Consider the following 19,791-nt stretch of genomic DNA (forward strand, 5'->3'; position numbering starts at 1 on the left):
TATATAATCTAAAATCAAAATTTTGAAAATAATTTTCAAAATTTTTATGCTACTTTCATACATATGAATATATGGCTCTGATACCACTATTGAGTTTTTCTATAGGTGCTAGTGTATGTGGACTTTAAAATTTTTCTAAATCCAAAATATAGTTAAAAATTAGATTAAAATACTTTTAATCTAAGCATACATTCATCATATAAAAATACTTATGGATCTAGTTCATGTGTTAAAATGAACATAAATTGATTTTAGGAATAACAAATGAAAGTCTGTAATCAATTCACACATCTGAATCATTTTTTCTTTGCTTCAAATCTATAACTGAGATTGAATCTAATTCAATCCCTGGATCTAAGACTTGAACAGATTCTAAATCAGTAGCACAAGCATCTTGCCTCTATGGGTATCCATAAAGCTAGCTTGAACCGATTCTTTTGACTCCTGCTTGCTTGAACCAGAAGCCCGAATAGGCTTGAACTAAGCTTGGAGAGGCTTTTAGTTGTGAACCCTTTTGATCTTTTTTTCTTGATTCTTTAAGAAAACAAGAATTTTTTTTGATTTTTTAACTAATCAAGAAGAATAATAATGAAGAAGTGATTGTAACTAACTCCCAATAAACTTGAGAAGAAAGGGAAGAAATCAAGAAACTAGTTGGTGCCAATACTTGACTTAAACCAAGTTGCCGCCCACCTCTCTTTCAACTCCAAGAAGGGATGCCTAGAGAAAGAGAGGGTATGAGTTAGAGAGAGGAAGAGGAGAAGAGGCATGGGCACAGTAACAGGTGGTAGCAAGAAGGGAGGAAGTAAGATTTTTTGAGAAGTAAAAGCTAAGGTCCTTTATATAGACAATTTAAGGGTATTCTAATCAAATTAGGATCCCTCCTCCTAATCATATTAGAAGTTCAAGCCATAATATGCTTGGACCAAATAAATGGAGTGCCACCCAAAACTCACTCAAGTCCACACCCAGTGCTAGGCGTCCCATCATATGGAATCTAATTAAAAGTTTCAAATTAGCTCACATATTTTCATAAATTCTCTTCAAGGATTCTTAATGAATAAAATCAAGAAACTCTTTTTTGATTTAATTCAAGCCATAAATTAAATATCTAACCATTGGATCTTATTGAATCAAATTCAACTAGGCTCAAAACAAGTGCAAAAATTGGTTAAAACTTATCATATAAGTAAACCAACCATAAAAGAAATTGGGTTCACCCAGGTGCTAGCAAGGTTAACATGAACCCAATAAGATTCTTCTAAACCATATAAATTGATACTTCATAAGCTTAATTATAATCAATTCAGGTACCTTTCTTTTTGTGTGACCACATAAGTTTTATTCTATCTGGTAGTGAGACATACCATAATTTCTATCATAGGTATTACTAAAATTTCTTTCAATGGATCAGAATAATTTTACTCTAACTCGATAAGGATCATTAATCCAAAACGATCCTATTGAGCTCTCATAATCCTGAAGGAACCAGATCTAGGGTTTCAGGGTTAGATCTTGAAATTTTTTCAAGATCAGACAGCGGAAGACTAAAATAAATCAAAATTTATCTCATAAAATTAGAGAATCTCTAGATCTAAGATCCTATTATATGATTATTATATGATATTAAATTAAAAATTAAAATATAAAGAGTAAGAACTACATGTTGACCATATCAACATGTTTCTATACTACATCTAATGTATGTAAAATATAATAGATCAGATCTATTATCTTGCAAGTTAGACATTCTAACTTTGCTGATCTAGACTTGAAGATAATGTTGTGAGCCGCATACGCATCCAATCTCTAGGAGTTGTCCACACGAGCCCACGAATCACGATCAGAAGTTCTGATCCAGAAAATCAGCACAGTATGCTAGTACTGTGCTGATCCTTCTTCGATGGTCGATCAGATGTCTCCTTCTTGATTTGGACTTTTCCAAAGATGAAAAGTAGGAGAAGAAGTTTTAGATATGAGACACTCTTAGAAAACTCACAGATGGAGGAAGGAAAGAGGTGAACTCAGCAACCCAAGAAGAAGACCCTCTTCTTCTTCTCTTTGCTCTAACCCAGATACCTAATTTTGTGTCTATTATATCTCCACACTCCAACACTTTTTCTTCACGATTTTCACATTCTTCAAAGGTCTCTTAATACTCTATAATCCACAAAAATCTTAAGAAAAAATTTATCTTAAATAATAAGATATGAAGAATCTTTGTCTAGGTCAAATACCTAGTCAAGAAAAATCCAAACAGAGCAAGACAAGGGGTGCCCAACTCATGGGCGCCCCCTCTTTCTTTTTCTACCATGGACCACCAAAAAAGGGTGCACAATATGTACCATAAAAGCCAGGAAAATCTCAAAAAAAATTTGGATAAAATTAGTACCATAAGGAAAGAGTTTTGGTTTCTTAAAATTCTATCTCATAGAATTTAAAATCCTAACTAATTCCTACTTTGACTTGGTCCACAACCACATTCCATGTAAGAGAGAAAGAGTGAAAAGCTTTGGACATGTGTGAAGGCCTGGGAGAGAAGGTTTTGTTGCACAAAATAAGAGGGAGTGGGCGTGGGGGGCTAAGGTGGTGCAAGGTGGAATCCTAGTCTTACTATGATTCAATCTATGACTTGTTCAAATTTGGTTTCTCAAACCAAATCAAATCAAAATCAAATCAACCCAATTAAGAATCTAATTTAATCAAATTAAATTAAATTTTAATCTGATTTAATTTTTTAATCAAATTAGAAATTAGGTTGATCCAAGTCCTAATTGAACTAGGACTAGTTTTTTCTTACACTTGGCTTATCTAATAAACCAATTGGACTTGATCCAATAAAGTCCAAACTAAATCTAATTAAATTATATTCAATTAGACTTAATTTTAACCCATTGACTTAATCAAATTAAGCCAATTAGCAATCAAATTGCTAATTGATCCTCCTGCAACACTTGCACTAAGTTAAATGTCAATCATATTGATCGTTTAACCCTAGAACGATTCTCAATCATTGATCAACCATCCGATCGGATCATGAACTCTAATGTGTGTGATCTCATAGGTCTAAATCTAAATCAATAGCATAAGAATAAATTTTTATACCAATCAAAGTGACCATCTAGCAATGGTACCCGACGGTCGGATAGGTTGAATGTGTAGAACAACATCCTTAGAACCCATGCAGATATAGTTTCCATATAATTCATCCTCTTGACCAAAATACTCATAGGATACCTCAGAGTTCAACTATCAACTCTGATTAGGTTGTCCACATTGTATTTCAAAATATCAAATCCATCTGATGGATTATCCTGACCAAGATTTTGCTAAATTGAAATACAGCGACTCATTCTTCTCCAACTCTTGGAGTGGACAATCCTATCTTGATCACACTCTAACTTTGCAAGTACTTGACTGTGCCCAGAAGCCTTCTGTCAGTGAATTAAAAATTTAGTTAGTTCAGTATCAAAGCACAGTGACTTGCTTGCAAGTCACTGAGGCGATCTCAGGTCTAAGGGACACTTATACCTATATTCCATCAGAGACATTCTCGACAGCAGAATGCTCTGAAGTTGGTCACATTCAATGATGATGTATCCTTACATCTCACCTGTATGCCATACCAGTGTCTCCACACTCCTTGGTTAAGAGGACAACCAACCCATATGGCCTACAATGACCTATGCTCGATAGAAGCTGTCATCCTTATTAACAGCCTATCATTTGGTTATGAACAGTTTTAAGGACTAATCGATAAATTCTCTCTTTATCGAACCTAAATAGTCTTAAGGATTTCATCACAACAATGAAGTTCATTAGAAGATGAAAACTTATGATAAAATTATCAAAAATATATTTTATTTATTAATAAATCAATTACAATACAAGGTTGCTCAACCATCAACAGGTTAACGATTGGTTTTTAAGACATATTTCCTAACAAATCCACTAGTGACATGTAGCAATATATAGTAACAACTCAGTAAAATCAAAATAGAATCTCTAGATGTAGTTAATGTATGATACAGTCCCTCTATCATGAGTCCCGACTAGATAGCAGATTATGGATAATTCATCAAATCTCATCATCAGTCATATGATAAATCTGATTAGCTCAAGTCCATTAGTGATATCAAATAAAAAAAATTTTTTATCAATCACACTACTTTGGCCATAGACTTATGGACTTAGCTTCTCAAATCTCATAGGAATATTCTTTTCTATCAAGATCGATAGATCCCATACACACACATCGCTCTCACAGCTCAACCAACTGAAGCAAACATCTACTATAAAAATTTATAATTGAGTTAATATTTATATGTAATCAAACTACAGCAGTCTTACTATGAGTAACTATGACACCATAGGTCAAAGGATCAGTCACACAACTATAGCATCGAGATAATCACGACGATCGAATACAAATCTATGTGATCTCTCGTATGATCATGCTCAGTACTAGTTATTCTCTAACAACTACCTATACTTTTTGCTTAGTATCTCACACCATAGATTAGAGACTCATTTATCCTGAAAAAAATGAACCGTGCATCGATCTATATGGATAAATCACCATCCTCATAACTATCCTAAAATTGAGAGTAATTTAGGAATCGATTATACATACCTTTAATTCTTAATATTTGAGAATATGTATCGTAACATCAATTTCAAAGATAATTTAAAGATACATAATACTTGAATGGAAAAGAAAAACTTATCTTTTATTGATTAAATCAATAGTTTAAGTACAAATTTATATCGTAGAATAAAATTTATCAGCCAACAATTATCTTCTAGGACATACATCTAACACCAATAATAACCTTATTGAATCACTTTGTAGGCTAATGATTTGTCCTCTAAGTGGTTGCCACAGATTCTTTCATGAACTTTTCGAAGAGCATAATTAGCTTTTGATGGTCCTAAACACCGAAATAATGAAAATAAATGTGATCTTTTATATAATCGGTTGTCTTGAATGATATACCATGGAGCTTGTCTTTTAATTATTTTTGCTTCAATTGGACCAGTTGGCAAAATTTTATTAGTAATATAATCCATTAGTGAATCAATCCAATTTGGTTCATGCTCAATTTGGGCAACTGACAAAGCTTCAATACCAGGTCTTTCAAGAACATCAATAACAACTTTTTGGTTTAGTTCAAAAAAATCTGATGTAGCCAAATATGATAGAGCATCAACTTGAACATTCTCTAATCTCAATATTTATATGACTTCTAGGTTTTCAAAGCTTTTTGATAATTCTATTATATTTTGTAAATATTGGGATATTATAGAATCTTCAGCTTCAAATTGACTTCATACTTGTCCAACAATAAGTTAAGAATTAGTAAAAACTTTGAGTTTCTTGATATTAAGCTCTTAAGCTATTTTGAGTCCGACAATGAGTGCTTTATATTCTACCCCATTATTTGAAGTATCAAAATTGAATCTTAAAGCATGTTCGGTGATATCACACTCCAAACTAGCCAGAATCAAATTAGCTCTGCTTTTTTTTAAATTTGATGCTCCATTAGTAATGCAGCACCTAGCAAGAGCCTTTTTCAATATTATTTGGGCTTTATGAGATCAGTTCTTTATCGAAAATAGAACATTCTACAATAAATCAACTAATATCTAAGCTTTCAATGAAGATCGAGGTCGATAATGAATATTGAATTCACTTAATTCAATAGCTTACTTAGCTATCCAACCTGAAGTATCAAGTTATTATAAGACTGATTTCAAAGACTGATTGGCTAGAACAATAATAGAATGAGCTTGAAAATAAGATTGAAGTTATCTAGCTGATGTAATGAGAGCATAAATTATTTTTTTATTTTTAGAATATTGAATTTCAGTATCTTTAAGCAACTTTCTAGTATAATAGTTTGGCTTCTGTGTTCTTGCATCATCTCGGACTAAAATCGAGCTAACAGCATTAGTTGAAATAGATAAATACATGAATAATTCCTCACCTTCAATTGGCTTTGATAGTAATGGAGTTGTGTCGAGGTATTTCTAAATATCATCGAAGGCAGTTTGGCATTCATCCGACCAACAAAAATCTTTGATTTGCCTTAGAATTTTAAAGAAAGGGAGATATTTCTCGATCAATCTGGATATGAATCGACTGAGCGATGCAATCTGTTTGATAAGATGTTGTACCTCCTTTATTGTGCTCGGATGTTTCATCTCAAGTAGTGCTCGAATTTTTTGGGGATTAACCTAGATTCCTCTTTGAATTATAAAAAAATCCAAAAATTTTTCCAACATTACTCCAAAAGCATATTTATTGGGGTTGAGCTTCATTTGATAATTACATAATTCTCCAAAAAAATTTTCTCGATTGGTAGCGTATTGATCTAATTTAGTACTTTTCACCAACATATTATCAACATAGACTTCCATATTGCAGCCGATTTGTTACTTGAAAATCTTGTTGACCAAGCATTGATATGTAGCACCTATATTTTTAAGACCAAAAGACATCATTTGATAACAATACCAACCTCTTCGGTGACAAAGGCCATATTTTGTTCATCTTCAGCTGTCATTCTGATTTGATTATAACTAAAAAAAGCATCCATGAAGCTCAGTAATTTATATCCTGAAGTAACATCAACAAGTTGGTCGATTCTTGAAAGAGAAAAGCTGTCTTTCGGATAGACTTTATTGAGATCGGTATAATCAATACAAATCCTCCATTTTCTATTCATCTTTTTCACCATGACAAACATTTGCAATCCACTTCGGATATTGTGTTTCTCTGATGAACTTAGCTTTCAGAAGTTTATCAATTTCCTCATCTTTGTCTTTCTATCTTTTTGGGGTGAAGCTCTTTTTCTTTTGTTGTGCTAATTTACATTTTGAATCAATATTAAGCTTATGAATAATGACATCGATAGGAATTTTTGGCATATCAGATGCTGATCAAGCAATGACATCAGCATTTGCTAAAAGAAAAGATCAATTTTTCTTTTAGATCAGATTTTAGCTAAGATTTGATCTGAACAAACTTCTTTGGATCCTCACCTAAAGAAACAGTAATAAGCTATTCAACTAGTTCTCCTCGATTTTTATTGATCTCAGTGTTGTCCTTTTGATTAGGTATTTCTATTGATAGAGTTCTACTGGTGTTTTCATCTTTGTGGCTATCAAAAAGCATTGCTTAGCAAGCATTTGATCTCTCCGTATCTCTCCAATTCTATTCTTGATTGAAAATCAATCTAATAAATGATAAGTGGAAACCACAGTCTTGAGGGTGTTGAGCCTAGGTCGATCAAGGATAGCATTATAAGCTGACGGTATCTTGACAACTAGAAATGTAAGCTTTATAGATAACTGACAAGGTTTTTTCTCTATAGTGATCAATAAGATGATCTCTCCTTCCACAACTACAAAATTTCTGAAAGAATCCGATCAGGGGAGCACCGACCTATTTTAGTTGAAACAACATATTCATTTTTTGAAATGTGTCATAGAACAACACATCCGCAGAGTTTTCATTATCAACTAAGATTCTTTTTGCATCATATTTTGCTATTGTCATAGAGATGACAGCAGCATCATTGTGAGGAGTTTGGACTCCTCTAACATTATCATCAAAAAATGAAATCATGTTGTCTGTACATTGCCGCTTTGAAGGATTTCGACTACTTCAGCTACCCCAAAGTTCCACCAAGATCTGATATCATATTAATAACCCCAGTAGCAAGCGGATTTTGTAGGGATTTGATATCTCAAGATTCAATCTATACTGAGCCCATAACGAGGTCCGTGATGACGAACAGAGTCCAACGAGCCTGAGATCAATCCAAACGGAGATCGGATGAAGGAGATATGCTTGATAGAAGATGGCACAAAAATCAAAATGGTGAAGGCCGATGGTGGGCCGGTGGAGGCTGCGGTGGTGCAATTGCATGTGGCCCAGCATGTGGATGCACGGGCATGCTCGGTGCATGGCCCAGGGCCATGCGCGCACGTGTGGGTGCGGCCCAGGCCCATATAGGCATGTGCTGCGTGGCCCGCATGATATCCCTCACCTAGTCCATGCGCAATACATGGACCGGTGGTCCACGAAACCTGCTTAGATCGAGAGGGCATTTTTTCTTGGTTTCTCATGGTTCATCATGGATTGGTGGGCATTTTTCTATGGTTTCTCATGGTCTATTGGGATTTTCATAAACCATTGCACGATCAGACGGCCTGGAGCGCTGTCAGTCATGATCTGATGATTCAGGGATGTGTTTGGGTGTTGTGAGGAGTCCATGACTCCTATTTTCACTAGGTTTCAGAGCTTTAGAGCCTCTATTTATAGAACAGAGATGTGTGTGTGTGGTTTTGTTGCTCAGCAGAGGACCCAAAGCAATAATAGAGATAAGGCACCGACAGAGAGTAGGAGTAGGGGCTTCAGGCAGACTGTTAGACAGCAGACAGCAGTCACTTCAGAGGTTCAGGAGGATCTTCCTAAAGAGAGAGCTTTTATGAGGGAGAGCTTCTTATGATGGAGAGATTGGGCATACGAAGATTGAGGGTGTGATCTCCTCTTGTAATTTTTTTTCTTTTTTATAGTAAAGCTTGCATGCTCCATAGAGGTGAGCTTTTTTTTGACTGATCCACATATTTGATTATTTTTATTTTATTTCTTATTTCTTTTTGCTGTGATGTGCGGTATCAAAAAGATCCTATGAAGGTGGTGTCCTAGCTAGACATCCCTAACAAGTGGTATCAGAGTGAGGTGATACCAAAACACAGATTGTGACGGTGGTGAATAAGATTGAAGATGGAGAAGACTGGATCAATCAAGATAGAGATCAACAGATTTGATGAAAAGAGTAATTTCTCCTTATGGCAGGCAAGAGTGAAGGATGTGCTCATCTAACAAGGGTTGATCGATGCTCTCTTATGTGAGGAAAAGCCGACCACCATGAAGATGCAGGATTAGAGATGGCTCTAGATGCAGATGGTGAGTACCATCCGTATGTACCTAACGAATAAGGTGGTGATCCATGTGCTTAGCAAAATTTTTTTGACGATGCTGTGGTCGAAGCTTGAAGAGTTGTACATAGAAAAGTCTCTCACCAATACTCTCTTTCTCTGAAGGCAGTTCTACCAGCTGTGAATGACTGAGAGACAGAGCATGCAGGAGCATCTCAGTCACTTTCAGAAGATTCTCACCGACCTCCTCAACATTGATAAGAAAGTTGAGGAGAAGACCAGGGTGCTGGTCTTGTTAGCATCGCTTCTCCCTTTGTATGAGTCTTTGGTGACTGCTCTTCTAGTGAAGAAGAGTACCATCAAGATGGATGAGGTCACTGTAGTGATTCTTCAAAATGAGATTCTTAAGAGGGAGAACCCAACTTCAAGCTCAGGTGGTAGCTCAGTTTTGATGGTTTCTGAAAGAGTAGGAGGCAATAGACGGAGCGATAGGAGATCACGATGAGGATGGTCCAAGTCTAGGATGAGAGACTTGAGCAAGATCAGATATTATCGATATGATGAGTTGGAGCATCTAGCCAGAGATTGCTTTCAACTTAGGGATCAGATGAGGGCCACTGCAGCGATGGCCAGTAGGGAGTCAGAGGGTGATGCCCTAGAGATATCTGAAGAGGTATCTACTTCTTCTTAGTAGTAAATTTTAGATTCTGCATGCACCTATCATGTATGTTGCAGAGAGTAGTTTGACTCTTTAAAGAGTAGTGAAGGTACTATTTATCTATCGGATGGATCGAGTTGTGCAATCAGAGACATCAAGATGGTTAGCTAGAAATATATGATAGTGCAGTGAGGAGATTGAGAGACGTTCGATATATACCCAATTTCAGATGGAATCTTATCTCACTGAGCAGACTGGATTTGAGAGGCTATAGGATTGTAGGTGGTGGAGAAATCTTGAAGGTGTTGCACAATGATAAAGTTATTTTGAAGGAGAAGAAGAGGATGAGAGGATATTACTACCTGGTGGGGAGCCTAGTGCAAGGTAGAGCTTCAGACACCAGGAGGAGCCCAGAGTGAGGTGGAGCTCTAGATGGAGGTGGATCGAGCATGAGACATGAGACTTGGGAGGATGAGAGGCAATATCGTAAGGTAAGATTCTTATTGCCGCAAGATGATACCCCAAGCAGATCTCATGTCAAGAGGAGCATAACATACGATGGAGATAGAATCAAGCAGTCTAGCTCGACTCCCATGTCTGTCCATCCATGATCAGTAGGCAATTTCTCCAGGGCATAGAGGCGAGGAGATCCAGAAGCTCTCAAAGTTAGGAGAAGAAAGAATGTCGAGTCGAGGTAGAGATTATTAAAATTTGATACCTCGAGATTCTATCTACACTGAGCCCACAGTGAGGTCCATGACGACGAACATAGTCCAACGATCTCAAGATCAGTCCAAATGGAGATTGGATGAAGGAGACACACTCGATAGAAGATAGCAGAAAAATCAAAGCGGTGAAGGCTAGTGGTGGTCGGTGGTGGGCCGCCGAAGGCCACAGTGGTGCAACTGCATGCGGCAGCACACAGCCCTGCACGTGGACTACGTGGCCCAGGCTTGGGCGCCGTGCATGGGCGCGGCCCAAGCCAACGCGAGCATATGCTGCATGGCTTGTGCAATATCCCTCATACGGTCCATGCGTAATGCATGGATTGATGGTCCAGAGGATCCATGTGGATCGAGAGGGCATTTTTCCTTGGTTTCTCATGGTCCATCATGGACCGATGGGTGTTTTCCTATGATTTCTCATGGTCTATAGGGTTTTTATGGACCATTATGTGATTGGATGGCCTGGAGCATTGCCAGTCATGATCTGATGGTTCAGGGATGTGTTTGGGTGTTGTGAGGAGTCCACGACTCCTATTTTTACTAGGTTTTAGGGCTTTAAAGCCCCTGTTTATAGAACAGAGATGTGTGTGTGCAATTTTGTTGTTCGGTAGAGGACCCAAAGCAACAGCAAAGGTGAGGCACTGACAGAGAGCAGGAGCAGGGACTTCAGGCAGATTGTCAGATAGCAGACAGCGGTCGCTTCAGAGGTTCGGAAAGATCTTCCTAAAGAGAGAGCTTTTGTGAGGGAGAGCTTCTTGTGAGGGAGAGATTGGGTATAAGAGAGTTGAGGGTATGATCTCTTCTTATAATTTTTTTTCTTTTCTCATAATGAAACTTGCATGTCCCATGGAGGCGAGTTTTTTTTGGCTGATCTAGGTATTTGATTGTTTTTATTTTATTTCTTCTTTCCTCCTGCTACGACGTGCGGTATCGAAAAGGTCCTGTGGAGGTAGTGTCCTGGCCAAACATCTCCAACATTATTGAGCTCATTTTCATTGTCGGGTTTCTGTCTTCATTCAGCAATTGACTTTTTTTATCTCGAACATACTTGCCAAGGTGACCTCGACAAATTAGTGCCTCAATCTCATCTTTAAGTTGTCAGTACTCTTTAGTATCATGGCCATGATCTCAATGGAAGTAGCAGTACTTTCTATTATCTATTTTTGCTAGTGGGGCCTTTGTAGGATTAGGTTGGCAAAGATATATCTGGTCCTCGATCTCCATCAATATTTGGGCTCGAGGAGCAGATAATAAAGTGTAGGTGTTGAATCGTCGAGGTGGGATTCCATGTTGGGAATAGTATCCCAAAGCCAATCATCAACCTGTTGATGGTTATACTAATCAGTATAAATATATATGAATCAATAAATTAATAAATTTATTATTTAACTTTTTCATCATAAAGTAGTGTATACATCTTCTTAATGAACTTCAATTATTGTGATGAAGTCCTTGGGACTATCCTAATTGATATAGGAGGATATATCGTTTAGTCCTTAAATTTAGTTCACAACCAAATGATATGCTATTAATATGATGATAGTATTTATCGAGCATAGATCCTTGGATGTCATATGCATTGGTTGTCTTCATAATCAAGTGGTATGGAGATACTGGTATGACATACAAGTGAGATGTAGGAGTACATCTCATTGAATGTGACCAACTACTGGGCACTTTACTGTCAAGAGAAGATCGTGAAAAATATGAGTATAAGTGTCCCTCTGACCTAAGATCACCATGGTAACATGCAAGTAACTCACTGTGCTTTGGTGTTGAATTATCTAAATTTTTAATTTAGTGACGGAAGATTTTTGAATATAGTCAAGTACTTGTGAAGTCAGTATGTGAGTCAAGATGAAATTGATCCCTCTGAATAAGTAGGAGTTAATGCATCAGTGTGTTTCAATTTAGTAAAATCTTGATCAGGATAATCCATGTGATGGATTTGAAAAGTTAAATCACAATGTGGCTGATAAATCTGAGTTTGATAGTTAAACTCTGGGTTATCTTGAGTATTAAGATGAAAGGGATGAATTATATGGTAACCATATGCTAATAGGTTCATGAATGATGCTTTGCAATCTTTCGACCTATCCAGATGTCAAGTACCATTGCTAGATGGTCACTTTGATTGGTATAGAAAGTATATTCCTATACCACCAACTTAGGTTTGAACTTATAAGGTCACACTCAAAAGAAATTTTTGATTGATCATGTGGCTAATCAATGATTGAGAATTGTTCAAGGGTTTAATCGTCAATTCGATTGATGATTAACCTTGTGCAAAAGTTGTAATAAATAAATTTATTAATTATTGATAAATTAAAGAAGGATTGACTAGTGATTAGATTGCCAATTAACTCAATTTAATTAAATATTAAAGTTTGGATTAAATCTAATTGAATTGGATTCAATTTGGTTTGATCTGATTAGGTTATGAAATGACCTAATCGCTAAGGGTGTTCGATTCCTCATTTAAGCTCGATTAATTTTTAATTTGATTAAGATTTAATCGAGATCATTTATCATCTAATTAGATTAGATAATCTAATTAGGTCTAATCTAATTTAGTTGGGTCAAAAATCTAATTAGATGAGAACACAAGTTAGAATTCAAATGGAATCGAAACACCCCTTGCGCCACCTCTACCTGTGCCCATCCTTTCCTCATGCATGAGAATGGTTTTCATGTGGAATGTTTTATACCTAGAAGGTGTGTGGTGCCTTCTTCTGATCCTCTTTGGATTAGAATTTTGTTGAATTGAGTTTGAGTTCAAATTGGTTTGAAATCAAACTTAAATCAAGAGTCCATATTTTGTGGAACTCTACCTAGCCACTGACCAGCTTTCTTCTCATATGCAAAATAAATTTTTGTGTGATGTTTTTTGCACCAATATAAGTTGTGTCACCCTAATTTCTAAGTTTTTTATATGTGGATTAAATTTGGTTTAAAAAAGAATTCAAATTTGATTTGAATCCATGATAAGATCAAAGCCTGTTTGAAGCTGAACTAAATTATCCAAACTCTTCATGAGATGCCACTTTAAGAAGGGCTGATTTTTTATGCACTGACTAACTTTAGATTTGGTATGAGAGAACCTCAGAGAGGGCATGAGAAATCTGAGAGAGAGGGGTGGGCATCCATGCATGAGAAAAATGTAGGAACCAGATCTAGGGTTTCAGGGTTAGATCTTGAAACTTTTTCAAGATCATACAGCGGAAGACTAAAATAAATCAAAATTTATTTTCTAAAACCAGAGAATCTCTAGATATAAGATTCTATTACATGATTATTACATAGCATTAAATCAAAAATTAAAATATATAAATATAGCATGAACTACATGTTGATCATATCAACATGTTTCTATACCACATCTAATGTATGTATTAAACAATAGATCAGATCTATTACCTTGCAAGTCAGATGCTCTAACCTCGCTGATCCGGGCTTAAGGATGATGTTGCAAGCCACACATGCGTCCGGCCTCTAGGAGTCATCCACATGAGCCCACGAATCTCGATCATAAGTCCTGCTTCAGGAAATCAGCACAGTATGCTAGTACTGCGCTGATCCTTTTTTGATGGTTGATCAGGTGCCTCCTTCTTCTTTATTTGGACTCTTCCAAAGATATAAAGTAAAAGGAGGAGTTTCAGATCTGAGACACTCTCAGGAAACTCAAGATGGAGGGAGGAAAGATAAGAAAACAAAAAACCCTAGAAGAAGACCCTCTTCTTCTTCACGTTTTTCTCTCTAGACACCCTAACTTTCATCTTTTATATCTCCATGACCCAAAGGTCTTTCTCTCTGATTTTTGGATGGAACAAAGGTCTCTAAAATCTCTATCTTCTTCAAAAATTCATAAAAAAACTCATTTTATACAGAGAGATATGATAGAGTCCTTGTCTAGGTCAAATACCTAGTCAAGGCTTATCCAAACATGGCAAGTTAAGGGGCGCCCAACTCTTGAGCACCTCCTCCATATTTTTATACATGGATCACCAGCAAAGGATGCACAATATATATCCTAAAAGCCACAAAAATTTCAAAAAAAAATTTGGATAAATTCGATGCAAAATTGAAAGAGTTTTGGATTTCTAAAACTCTATCTCATAGAATTCAAAATCCAAACTTATTCCTTTTTGATTTGATCCAAACCACCTTCCATGTAAGAAAGAAGAGAGGAAACCTTTTGTGAACGTGGGAGAGATCTGGGAGAGGGCTTTTGTCACACAAAATAAGTGGAGATTGGCATTGAATAAGAGAGAGGGCGTGGGGAAGGCTTATGTGGTGCAAGGTGGAATCCTAGTCTTACTAGGATTCTATCTCATGACTTGTTTTAATTTGGTTTCTCAAACCAAATCAAACCAAAATTAGATAAACCTAATTAAAATAGGTCTTAACCCAATTAAGAACTTAATTTAATCAGATTAAATTATATTTAAATCTGATTTAATTTTTTAATCAAATTAGAAATTAGATTGACCCAAGTCCTAGTTGAACTAGGACTAGTTTTTCCTTGCACTTGGCTTATCCAATAAACCAATTGGACTTGATCCAATCAAATCAAAAATAAATCTAATTAAATTATATTTAATTAGACTTAATCTCAGCCCATTGGCTTAATCAAATTAAGCCAATTAGCAATCGAATTGCTAATCGATCCTCCTGCAATACTTGCACTGGGTTAAATGTCAATCGTATTGATCATTTAACCCTAGAATGATTCTTAATCGTTGATCAACCATCCGATCGGATCATGAACTCTAATGTGTGTGACCTCATAGGTCCAAATCTAAGCCGGTAGTACAGAAATAAATTTCTGTACCAATCGAAGTGACCATCTAGCAATGATACCCGACGACCGGATAGGTCGAATGTGTAGAACAACATCCTTAGAACCCATGAGGATATAGTTTTCATATAATTCATCCCCTTGACCAAAATGATCATAGGACACCCCAGAGTTCAACTGTCAACTCTGATCAGGTTGTCCACATTGTATTTCAAAATATCAAATTCATCTGATGGATTATCCTGGCCAAGGTTTTGCTAAATTGAAATACAGCGACTCATTCTTCTCCAACTCTTGGAGTGGTCAATCCTATCTCGATCACACTCTGACTTCGCAAGTACTTGACTGTGCCTAGAAGCCTTCCATCCCTGAATTAAAAATTTAGTTAGTCCAGTACCAAAGCACAGTGAGTTGCTTGCAAGTCACTGAGGCGATCTCAAGTCTAAGGGATACTTATACCTATATCCCATCAGAGACATTCTCGACAGCAGAATGCTCTGGAGTTGGTCACGTTCAATAATGATGTACCCTTACATCTCACCTGTATGCCATACCAGTGTCTCCACACTCCTTGGTTAAGAGGACAACCAACCCATATGGCCTACAGCGACCTATGCTCGATAGAAGCTGTCGTCCTTGTTAACAGCTTATCATTTGGTCGTGAACAGTTTTAAGGACTAATCGATAAATCCTCTCTTTATCGAACTTAAATAGTCCTAAGGACTTCATCATAATAATAGAGTTCATTAGAAGATGAAAGCTTATGATGAAGATGCCAAATATATTTTATTTATTAATAAATCAATTACAATACTTGGTTGCTCAACCGTCAACAGCTTGACGATTGGCTTTTGGGGACACATTTCTCAAGAACTCCCACTTGTCCTAAAGCCACTCGGCACAGTATCTAATACCCATCTTCGACTTGTGGTTGTCGAACTCCTTTATCACCAGGGCTTTAGTGAATGGGTCAGTCAGGTTCTCTTTTCTATCGATCTTCTGGAGGTCGATGTCACCTCGATCCACAATCTCTCAGACCAGGTGGAAGTGGTGTAAAATATGCTTCGTCCACTGATGTACTTTGGTTTCCTTCGCCTGAGCTATGGCACAAGTGCTGTCGCAGTAGAGCAGGACCGGACCATCGAGGGAGGGTGCTACTCCGAGCTCAGTGATGGATTTCCTTAGCCACACAGCTTCCTTCGTGGCATCCGATGCTGCGATGTACTCCACTTCACAAATAGAGTCCGCCGCAGTATGTTGCCTGGAACTCTTTCAGTAGATGGCTCCACCATTCAGAGTAAAGATATAACCTGACACGCTCCTGCTATCATCATGGTCAGATTGGAAGCTAGAGTCTGTGAACCCCACAAGTTTCAGATCTGACTTGCCATAAACCAACCATTGGTCCTTAGTATTTCTCAAATACTTAAGGATGGCTTTAACCACTTTCCAGTGATTTTTTCCAGGATCAGATTGGTATCTACTCACTACTCCTAGTGAGTATGCCACGTCTGATCTTGTACATGTCATGGCGTACATGATAGATCCCACGACTGAAGCATATGGTACTCTACTCATACGCTCTCTCTCTTCAGGAGTTGTCGGACAATCCTTCTTAGAGAGAGAAATTCCTTGGCCTATCGATAGATAGCCCTTCTTGAAATTCTCCATGCTGAACCTCTTCAGCACAGTGTCTATGTACATGGACTGGGATAACCCAAGCATCCTTTTAGATCTATCCCTATAGATCTTCATCCCTAGGATGTAGGATGCTTCACCCAAGTCCTTCATGGAGAACTATGATGACAACCAAACTTTTATTCCCTGTAGTGCGGGGATGTCATTCCCGATTAAGAGAATATCATCCACGTACAAGACAAGGAATACCACAACTGGACCATTTGCCCATTTATAGATGCAGGGCTCTTCTCCATTCTTAATGAAGCCATACGTTTTGATCACCTTATCAAAATGCATGTTCCAACTCCGAGAAGCTTGCTTCAGTCCATAAATGGATCTCTGAAGCTTGCACACCTTGGACTCATCTGTGGATGTAAACCCCTCAGGTTGTATCATATACACCTCTTTGGTCAGCTCTCCATTCAGGAAAGCTGTCTTTACATCCATCTGCCAGATCTCATAATCCAGATGGGCAGCTATTGCAAGCATTATCCGAATGGATTTGAGCATTGCCACAGGGAAAAATATCTCGTCATAGTCAATACCATAACGTTGATGATACCCCTTAGCGACCAGATGGGCTTTATAGGTCTCCACCTTTCCGTCTGTGCCCCTTTTCCTTTTGAAGACCCATTTACACCCAATGGGTTTAACCCCTTCAGGTGGGTCAACCAATGTCCATACATCGTTGACCTTCATGGACTCCATTTCGGATTTCATGGCTTCAAGCCATTTCTCAGAATCAGGTCTCTGCATTGCATCCATATAGGTGATCGGATCCTCATTATTCTCATCAAGTTCGATGGGATCACCATCCCGGACCAAGAAATCGTAGTATCTGTCCGGCTGATGCGGTACTCTATTGGATCATCTTAATGGTGCAGGTATATTGGGCTCCGAATCTGATCTAATCATATCCGACTCAGGTTCAGCTATTGGTGTCGGTCCTTCTACCTGTTGAACTTCATCAAGTTCAACCTTAGAGGCAACGGTTCCTTCACCAAGGAACTCCTTTTCTAAAAAGATTGCCTTAAGGCTGACGAACACCTTTTGTTCATCAGCATGGTAGAAAAAATATCCTTTTATCTCTTTGGGGTACCCTATGAATGAGCATTTGTCAGACCTAGGTCCAAGTTTGTCTGTGACTAATCGTTTTACATAGGCTAGGCACCCCCAGACCCTAAGGTGTCAAAGTGCTGGCTTATGTCCCATCCATATCTCATATGGAGTCTTAATTACAGACTTACTTGGAACCCTATTTAACAGATAATAGGCCGATTCGAGTGCATATCTCCAGAAGGATATCGGCAAGCTAGCAAAACCCATCATGATCGGACCATGTCTAACAGAGTCTGATTCCTCCTTTCAGACACACCATTATGCTATGGTGTTCCTGGAGGAGTCCATTGGGAGAGAATCCCATTCTCTCCTAGATATGTAAGAAATTCACTAGAAAGGTATTCTCCTCCTCGATCAGATCAAGAGTTTTAATACTCTTCCCAGTTTGTTTTTCTACTTCACTTCGGAATCGTTTGAACATTTCAAATGAATCCGACTTATGTTTCATCAGATAGATATATCTATATCTGGATAGGTCATCCGTGAAAGTTATGAAGTAGAAATATCCACCTCTAGCACTGGTGCTCATGGGCCCGCATACATCAGTATGTACTAGGTCCAAGAGCTCAGTAGCTCTCTCACCTTTTCCAGTAAAAGGTGACTTGGTCATTTTACCAAGAAGACAGGACTCACAGGTTGGAAGTGATTCACAATCACTGACTTCGAAGATTTCCTCTTGAGTCAACCTGTTTATTCTGTTCTTGTTTATATGACCTAGCCTATAGTGCCATAAGTAGATATCTGACACACTATCTAATCTAGGGTGCTTTCCAGTTGAATAGACTCTTATCGGGCTTGATCCTTTTGGTCTGGCTCTGCACTGATGTCCCAACCTGAACTTGCTCCTTCTTCACTTTCTTCTTCTTGTTCTTCTTCCCTTTCTCAAAAGGTCGAGAACCAGAAGATGAACCTCCCACTAAGTTCACCGACTCCTTGTGAAGTTGGTGATCCTTCTCAAAGTTCTGAAGCAACCCCAGTAACCAGTGGTAGTTATCTTCAGGCTTTGTCATTCTATAATGAGTGAGGAATGGAAGATAAGACTTGGGCAGCGAGTTCAGTATTGCATCTTTCCCAAGCTGCTCATGCAAGGGAAAGCCGAGCTTGCTCAATCGTTCCATCAGCTCGATCATGTACAATACATGATCAGTGACAGAGGCACCATCCCGCATTTTGGCGTTGAAGATGGCACAACTAGTCTTGTGCCTCTCCACATCATCGGGTGTGCCAAAGGCATCCTCCAACACTTGAAGCATATCCTTTGACTGAGTCATCTCGAATCTGCGACTGAACTCGTCGCTCATGGCAGCCAGCATGATACAGCGCATCGTGGTTCGGTCACTGACCCACTTCTGATAAGTGTCTCTGACTGTTCCACGTGCATTGCAGCTGGCTCCTCAGGTGCAGGATCCATTATCACATATAGGATCCGTTCATGCTCCAAGACTCGGTACCAGCTACCGAAGTTGGGTCCCACCAACTTAATGATTGGAGCGATAGGGAAGTGGCCATATTTGCACAAAGGAGAACCATAACCTAATTAGTAATTGATTCATTAAACCTAAAGATTTGGACTTTAATCAAAAGGTTTCTCCCACTATTTTATTCGAATTGGTAGCCTCTACCTCCAATTCGAGGAATTACCCTAATTCCTTAGTGGGTACTAGAATCCACTTAGACTGCACACAAGCCCAACTTTGGTTGGCCAACCCATGTACATCTAAGGGTAGGTTCATAATCAATTATTTCTCTAAATAATTTTTAGTAATTTTAATTTTGTCCCAGAAATCTAATCAGTAGGCTTTGGCCTCCACTGTAAGGATCCGGTTAGGTCCAACCATTAACATGATCATACTTGGTGTATC

The sequence above is a fragment of the Elaeis guineensis genome, chromosome 8 (assembly GCF_000442705.2).
Source record: "Elaeis guineensis isolate ETL-2024a chromosome 8, EG11, whole genome shotgun sequence".
Taxonomy (NCBI): Eukaryota; Viridiplantae; Streptophyta; class Magnoliopsida; order Arecales; family Arecaceae; genus Elaeis; species Elaeis guineensis.